This window comes from Trachypithecus francoisi, unplaced genomic scaffold (assembly GCF_009764315.1).
Source record: "Trachypithecus francoisi isolate TF-2019V2 unplaced genomic scaffold, Tfra_2.0 Lachesis_group6, whole genome shotgun sequence".
In the NCBI taxonomy this organism is placed as follows: Eukaryota; Metazoa; Chordata; class Mammalia; order Primates; family Cercopithecidae; genus Trachypithecus; species Trachypithecus francoisi.
The window spans coordinates 9,127,834-9,136,698 of record NW_022681471.1 but is presented as its reverse complement, the minus strand read 5'-3'; the positions used below and the strand labels follow the sequence as shown (position 1 = coordinate 9,136,698).

The window sequence follows — 8,865 nt, the reverse complement described above, 5'->3', positions numbered from 1 at the left end:
GAGATAAGAAGCAACATAGCATATATAAAGACCCAATGTGACTAGGGAGCACTAGAGGAACAGAAGTAAGAATGGCTTCTCAGAGAAGCAAGTGAGGCTTAAGGGAAAATGGAAAAATATTAGGATTTAAATAGGAGGAATAATGAAAGGAACACATTTTTGGCAGTGTGAACAGCAAAATCAAGGGCTTGAATATGGAAGTTAGAAGAATTGCATGAGATATTATTGCATGTAAACCTACTAGTTGAGTATTGGACACAGTGTAGATGCAAAGTAAGAGCAAAATACATTTTATCAATCAGGCTAAGTGAGAGCAGGGCTCCAAAGGGAAGTGGAAGGCAGCATCAATTCATAAATGTAAGCTTAAGGAAAGAAAGAAGGCATAGCCTTACAGGGAGGCAATATGGCATGATGATTAAGGGTGCAAGCTTTAGAGTCAGACAGAGCTGGGTTTGAAGGCTTGCTCCTGGGATTTACTAGATCTGTGGACTTGGTTGAGTTAGTTAGGGTCTCAATTTTCTCATATAATATGGGGAAAATAATTGAACCCCTCTCAGAGTGGTTGTATGAATTAAGTGAACTCATCCATGTGAAGAGCTTCATATGGTACCTCACAAATAATAAACATACAAAGATTGTGATTCTAGATCAGGGGTATGCAAACTTTATCTGGAAAGGTCCAGATAGTAAATATTTCAACATATGATCTGTCACAACTGCTCAACTTTACCGTTACAGCATGAAACAACCATGAAAAATATGTAAATGAATGGGCATGGCTGTTTTGCAATAAAATTTTATTCATGAAAACAAGTGACAGATGCCACTGTTTAATCAAAATATATAGTGCGAACTACATGTAAAATTATAGATTTTCTGGTAGATATTTTAAAAATAAGTAAAAAGAAATAGATGAAATTAATTTTAATGGTATATTTAACCCAATATACTCCAATTACTATCATCTAATATGTAATCAATAGAAAAAGTTATTAGTGATAGTTTTCCTTCTTTATATTGAGTATTTAAATCCATATCATTTTATACTTAAGGCACATCTCAATTTAGAGTAGCCCCATTTCAAGAGCTCAAGAGTGACATATGCTGGTGGCCACCATATTGGGCAGCACAGTTCTCAATATTGAAATAGGTTATTTAAGGAATTCTTTTCACTTTTAGTACTCTATTAATTTAAGCCTCAAAGAAAATAAATTCTAGTTTGGGGTGTCATAATTTCAAAATATTTAAAAGTGCCTGACAGCATATCAATAAGACAAGAAGTAAGGTTTTGCATATCTTAGGGACCACACATATAGCCCAATTTCCCATGCCCCTCTGGCTTCTACTCCAAACTACATTCAGGATTGATTGATCACAATACTTTTCTTTTTAAAGCTGATTCTAGTCCCAACCTCTGAATCCTTAATACAGAACTTCACACATCCACTACCAATGAATCCATGCAAGTAAGCAAAATGCTTTCTATGGACGCTTTCTCAAAGGCAAAAATATGAGCTTGGGAGTGAAAAGATTTGGGTTCAGGTTCTAGCTCTGGTATTCACTGACTCTATAATCTGTGAAAAATCACTAGCCCATTTTGGACATCAGTTTCCTTACCTGCCAAACATACATTAATAAAAGTCCTTCCCAAAATTGACAGCATATTATGGATACTACATTGAAAAGTGATATGTAGTTATAAAAGATTGTACATATGTGACATTCCCCACTCTGGAATTTCAACCTACACTTGTAACTACCAGACATGGTGGTGCTTTTAAGAGATCAGTTAGATAAAACATTAAAGCCACTCATGCAGGGGAAATTGACATTGCATGGGGTTGAGAGATCTATGGGAACCACAGAAATAGTGGAGAGTGAGTGAGAAAACCCCTGGTACTTTAAAGGAGGTCACAGCAAAAGCACAGCTTACCAGGAGGAAGTACCTCAGCCATCTTCAATAAGTAGTAAAGTGGGAGCCTGAGGCCCTTCTTAAAGGCCCCAGAAAGTGAGTGCAACATCTTGACATGTGGAAAACAGCACACATGTAAATACAGGCATAGTTCTTACAGTGGTGACGTACTCATGCCTTCAGGAGGTTTTGCCTAACTACCAAACACTAAAAGAACCCTGAACTGAGACTGCAGGATTGCTCGAGGTCAGGAGTTTGAGACCATTCTGGGAAACATAGCAAGACTCCATCTTAAATTTTTTTTTAATTAGCTGGGTGTGGTAATGCACACCTGTAGTCCTAGCTACTCAGGAGGCTGAGGTGGGAGGATCGCGTGAGCCCAGGAGTTCGAGACTGCAGTGAGCTATGATCATACCACTGCACTGCAGCTTGGGGGACTGAGCAAGATCCTGTCTCAAAAATAAGAAAATAAAAAATGACCTGGATTGGTGGTATGAGCTTCTGCTTTCCCTAAATCACAGGCATTACACAATCCCGGTGATGTCAGTTGCAATTCTTGACAACCAGGTCCCAGACTCAGTGCATTTGAAGTTGAAAGCGCCCTTGTAGATCATCCTGTGATGATTGCTGCCTTGGGAATACTGGTCTATGAGGTGTTAGTAGCATTAAGATGTGTGTCATGGTCATATACTTTAGTTAAAAAACACTAAAGGGTGGTGCTACTGCAGGACTTCTCAGAGCCTTTATAACGTGCTGCCATAGTTTGAATGTGCCCCCACAAAGTTCATGTGTGGAGAAACTGATCGTTAGTGCAGCACTGTTGGGAGGTGGGGCACTGCCCTCATGAATGGATTAATGATGTTATCTTGGGAGTGGGTTTGTTATCACATGAGTGTGCTCATTCTAAAAGGACAATTTTGGTCTTTATTTTGTCCCTTTATCTCACCTTCTTTTGCTTCTCTGCCTTCTAGCATAGAATGAGGAAGCAAGAAGGCTTTTGCTAGATGCCAGCCCCACAGGTTCTCAGGCCCTTGGCTTCATACTAAGAGTTACGCCTTCAGCTTTCCTAGTTCTGAGGCTTTTGGACTTGGACTGAGCCATGTTAGCAGTAACCCCTGGCCTCCAGTTTGCAAATGACCTATTGTGGGACTTCCCAGCCTCCAGAACCATGAGCCAATTAAATTCTTGTTCATTATAAATTACCCAGCCTGAAGTATTTTGTTATAGCAGCATAAAACGGACTAAGAGATATGCCAGGGAATAGTGTGACATTCTAAGAAGGGCGTATAGAATGGAGTGATAACAGAACATATTTTACTATTGAACTGTTTGATTGGGTTTTTTCCTCCCCAACTGGCTTCACATCTTAAAATTTGCATGAAATATATATTCCAGTAAGTTCATTTTACATCTGTAAGTCTAGGGCCCAGAGAGGGAAAGAAGCTGGTCATTCAACTAGTCAGTGGCAGAGCCAGGACTAAACCTTGTTTTCCTGATTCCCAGATTAATGTTTTTTCACACACACCAGGCCAACTCACTCTCAGTTTCCTCTGGATGCAAACTATAAACCAAACAAGAAGTATTCTTGATCAGAGAGTAGAAAAATGTCATAGGAAGCTTTCTTAGATGTCATTTCTCATAAATAAGGCTGCAATTATTCATGCCATCATTGGCTCATTATTGAACCTTCGGTTTACTCACGAGCTTTGGAATTAGTAATAAGCCATGAAAAATGACACTTGTCAATCAGCGCAATCAAAGCAAATCACTTTTGGATGAGGCTTACCCCAAACAAACAGCATTTTTTTTTGTTTCTGATTTAAACAAAAGGTCTCTTTAGAGCAAGGGACATTTGTGACTAACTTTCCATTGACACTAAATTGTGATGGGAGGAACATGAAGATAGCAAGTTTAAACTCTCATTAAAGCAGTAGTTCCAGAAACAGCAGTATCAACACCAGTTAGGAGCTTACGAAAAATTCAAAATCTTCAGCTTCACTCCAGACGTACTGAATCAGAAACTGGGGTGAGGTCTAGCAATCTCTCTCTCTCTCTCTCTCTCTCTCTCTCTCTCTCTTTTAACCAAAACTTCTAGGTGATTCTGAATGTACAGTCAACTTTCAGAATCAATACATTAGAGAAAATGAGGCTCTCGAACGAAGAGAAAAAAAGGTGGTCCAATTTCAGGTGGAAAACTGTATTAGTTCATTTTTGCACTACTATAAAGAAATACCTGAGACTGAGTAATTTATAAAGAAAAGAGGTTTAATGGGCTCATGTTTCTGCGGGCTGTACAAGAAGCATAGATGCTTCTGCTTCTGGGGAGGCCTCAGGAAACTACAATCATGGTGAAAGGTGAAGGAGAAGCAGGTACATCTTATGTGGCCAGAGCAGGAGCAAGTAGGGGGGAAGTGCTGCACACTTTTAAACAATGAGATCTCACAAGAATTCACGATCATGAGAATAACATCCGAGGGATGGTGTTAAACCATTCATGGCAGCAGTTGCTCCCATGATTCAATCTCCTCCCACCAGGCCTCACCTCCAACAGTTGGGGTCACAATTTGCCATGAGATTTGGGCAGGGACACAGATTCAAACCATATCAAAAACTCAGGCAAAAGACACACCTTGTAACAGCATGAAAGTTTTTTTTGTTGTTTGTTTGTTTTTTCCCCCAATTTGGAGCTTAGGACATAAGTGAAGATTAGGTAACAGGCAAGAAAATCGTATAGAGCCATTCAAGAAAAGAAAGGGAGCCTGAATAGGCCAAGGCAATCGTAAGCAAGAAGCACAAAGACACAGGTGTCACATTGCCTGACTTCAAACTGTACTACAGGGCTACAGTAGTTAAAACTACATAGTACTGTTACAAAAACAGGCACATAGACCAATAGAACAAAATAGAGAGCCCAGAGTAACAAGACTGCTCACATAGGGCCGTCTGACCTTTGATGAAGCAGGCAAAAACAAGCAATGGAGAAAAGACTCCTTATTCAACAAATGGTGCTCGGATAACTGGCTAGTCATATGCAGAAGATGAAGTTGGACACCTTCCTTACACCGTATACAAAAATCAACTCAAGATGGATAAAAGACTTAATGTAAAACCCTAAACCCTGGAAAACAACCTAAGCAATACCATTCTGGACATAGGAACGAGCAAAGATTTCATAATGAAGATGCCAAAAGCAATTGCAACAAAATCAAAACTTGACAAATGGGATTGATTAAACTTAAGAGCTTTTGCCTAGCAAAAGAAACTATCAACAGAGTAAACAGACAACCTACAGAATGCAAGAAAATATTTGCAAACTATGCATCTGACAAAGGTCTAGTACCCAGCATCTGTAAGGAATTGGAACAAATTTACAAGAGAAAAACAAACAACTCCATTAAAAAGTGGACAAAGGACATGAACAGACACCCTTTAAAAGAAGACATACATGTGGACAACAAGCGTATAAAGAAAAGCTCAATATCACTGATCATTAGAGAAATGCAAATCAAAACCACAATGAGATACCATCTCACACCACCAGTCAGAATGTCTATTATTATAAAATTAAAAAATAAGAAGGTTGGGTGTGGTGACTCATGCCTGTAATCCCAGCACTTTGGGAGGCAGAGGCGGGCGGATCACCTGAGGTCAAGAGTTCGAGACAAGCCTGGCCAACATGGCGAAACCCCGCCTCTACTAAAAATACAAAAATTAGCCGGGCATGGTGTTGCACGCCTGTAATCCCAGCTACTAGGGAGGCTGAGGCAGGAGAATTGTTTGAACCAGGAGGCAGAGGTTGCAGTGAGCGAGATCATGCCATTGTACTCCAGCTTGGGTAACAAGAGCAAAAACTCCAAAAAAAAAAAAAAAAAGATACTGATGATGTTGCAGAGAAAAGAACACACATACATTGTTTGTGGGAGTGTAAATTAGTTCTACCATTGTGGAAAGCAATACGGCAATTCCACAAAAAGTTAAAAGCAGAGATACCATTAGACCCAGCAATCCCATTACTGGATATATACCAGAAGAATATGAATCATTCTACCATAAAGACACATACATGCAAATGTTTATTGCAGCACTATCCACAATACCAAAGTCATGGAATCAACCTGAATACCCATGTGTGACAGACTGGATGAAGTATGGTACATATATACCATAGAATACTATGCAGCCATAAAGAAGAATGAGATCATGTCTTTTGTGGGAACATGTATGGAACTGGAGACTATTATCCTTAGCAAATTAATGCAGGAAAAGAAAACCAAATACCCACATGTTCTCACTTATAACTGGGAGCTAAATGATGAGAACTCATGAACACAAAGAAAGGAAAAATAAACACTGGGGTCTACTTGAGGGTGGACGGTAGGAGGAGGGAAAGGAGTAGAAAGAAAAAATAACTGGGTACTAGGTTTAATACCTGGGTCACAAAATAATCTCTACAGCAAACCCCCATTACATGAGTTTACCTATATTACCAACTTTCACATGTACCTCCCAAAACTAAACTAAATGTTAAAAATAATATGTGCTCAATAAACGGGAAAGTGAATGATTATGATGAAAAAAAATTTGAGCACAAATAAAAGGGAAAGGTGCTTTACAATAGATTACCTTTCAAATCCTTTCCAAAAAATAAATAAATAAAGAGAGAGAGAAGAAAAAGGAAGGAATGAGAAAGGACTAAACGTAGAAAAGATGAACAACCATGAGAAGGAAAATGAAAAAAAAAAAAAAAAAAAAAGTCCGTTGGGCCATTTAGAAGATCCCTTAAGACTGGAAGAGTGTACGTTCTAATGTTTTCTTGCTTGTTTTGGTTTTGTTTTGTAATTACCTGTTTCCACACTTTGTGTCTGTGGTTCCTAGAACACAGGGGGATCTAGGGAGATCATGGCAGCTCTGTGGTGGGAAGGCAGGGGGTTGAGACCTGTCCCAGTTCAAATCTACCATTTACCATTGGTATAATCCTGGGAAAGTCACTTAATCACTCTGTACCTGTTTCCTATTCTAAAAAATGGGCATGCTCATCTCTGTTCACTTTGAATGTTAATCCTAGGGCTAGAAAGAAGTTTTGAAATAATCCAGTTCAGTCTCTCAATTTGTTAAGTCTGAAGTGTGAGCCCAGACAGGTGGTCTCCATTTGAGTTTTCTCTGAGGTGGGGCTTGTTAGTGACCATTGCCAGAGTAAAAGCCAGATCTGCTGACTCCCAGGCCAGCGCTTTTTCTCTATGTAGGCACCCTCTTCCTATATTCACTACCTTTCCTGCTGGGGCAAGGATGTGAGGCTATTGTACAATGTGTATGTATGGGTGTAGTGGGGTGGTGTGAAGGGAAGAATGTGTTTAAGCACTGTAAGTGGGAATTGGAGGAGGGTGCACTGCTACCCTGTCTGTCTTTTCTCTTGACTTTGGATGCAAATTGTTAGTGCTACAAAGCCTGAGTAATAGAGAGTCAAGGAGCAAAGCATAAACTTCCAAGGCCTTTGCTTATATCCAACTTCTGTAGTTGTCCACTGTGCATTAATTGCAGTATATACAAGGATAATCAGTTGAGACAGCCCCATCTACTCTCTGCTATGAAGCCTGGAGATGCCTGCCTACTAGAGAAAACCAAAGCCAAGAAAATCAAAGGCCCAGTGGCCAGGAATGGTGGCTCACACCTGTAATCCCAGCACTCTGGGAGGCCAAGACAAGCAGATCATCTGAGGTCAGGAGTTCAAGGCCAAACTGTCTAACATGGTGAAACCCTGTCTCTACTAAAAAATACAAAAATTGGCTGGGTGTGGTCTTGCACGCCTATAGTCCCAGGTACTCGTGAGGCTGAGGCAGGAAAGTTGTTTGAACCCGGGAGGTGGAGGTTGGAGTGAGCCAGATCGTGCCACTGCACTCCAGCTGGGCAACAGAGTGAGCCTCTGTCTCAAACAAAACAAAACAAAAAAATGGTGTAAGGCAAGGATGTCTTCTCTCACCACTCCTATTTAACATAGCATTGGATCTTCTGGCCAGGGCAATCAGGCAAGAGAAAGAAATAAAGGGCATTCAATAGGAAGAGAGGAAGTAAAATTATCTCTTTTTGCAGACGACATGATTGTGTATTTAGAAAACCCCATCATCTCAGCCCAAAAACTCCTTAAGCTGATAAGCAACTTCAGTGAAGTCTCAGGATATAAAATCAATGTGCAAAAATCACAAGCATTCCTATACACCAATAATAGACAGCCAGAGAGCCAAATCATGAGTGAACTCCCATTCACAATTGCTACAAAGAGAATAAAATACCCAGGAATCCAACTTACAAGGGATGTGAAGGACCTCTTCAAGGAGAACTATAAACCACAGCTCAAGGAAATAAGAAAGGACACAAACAAATGGAAAAACATTCCATGCTCATGGATAAGAAGAATCAATATTATGAAAATGGCCATACTGCCCAAAGTAGTTTACAGATTCAATGCTGTTCCCATCAAGCTACCATTGACTTTCTTCACAGAATTAGAAAAAACTACTTGAAATTTCATATGGAACCAAAAAAGAGCCTGTATAGCCAAGACAATTCTAAGTAAAAAGAACAAAGCTGGAAGCATCACGCTACCTGACTTCAAACTATACTACAAGTCTACAGTAACCAAAACAACATGGTACTGGTACAAAACAGATATATAGACCAATGCAAGAGAACAGAGACCTCAGAAATAACACCACACATCTACAACCATCTGATCTCTGACAAACTTGACAAAAAGAAGCAATGAGAAAAGGATTCCCTATTTATTAAATGGTGTTGGGAAAACTGGCTAGCCATATGGAGAAAACTGAAACTGGACCCCTTCCTTATACCTTATATAAAAATTAACTCAAGATGGATTAAATATTTAAATGTAACACCTAAAACCATAAAGACCCTAGAAGAAAACCTAGGCAATACCATTCAGGACATAGGCATGG

At 39.7% G+C, this 8,865-nt stretch overlaps 1 pseudogene; it reads left to right on the top strand.

Moving 5' to 3' along the window:
* The first annotated feature begins 1,765 nt into the window (after positions 1–1,765).
* LOC117078427 overlaps positions 1,766–8,865 on the top strand; it is a 30,106-nt pseudogene continuing 23,006 nt past the window's right edge.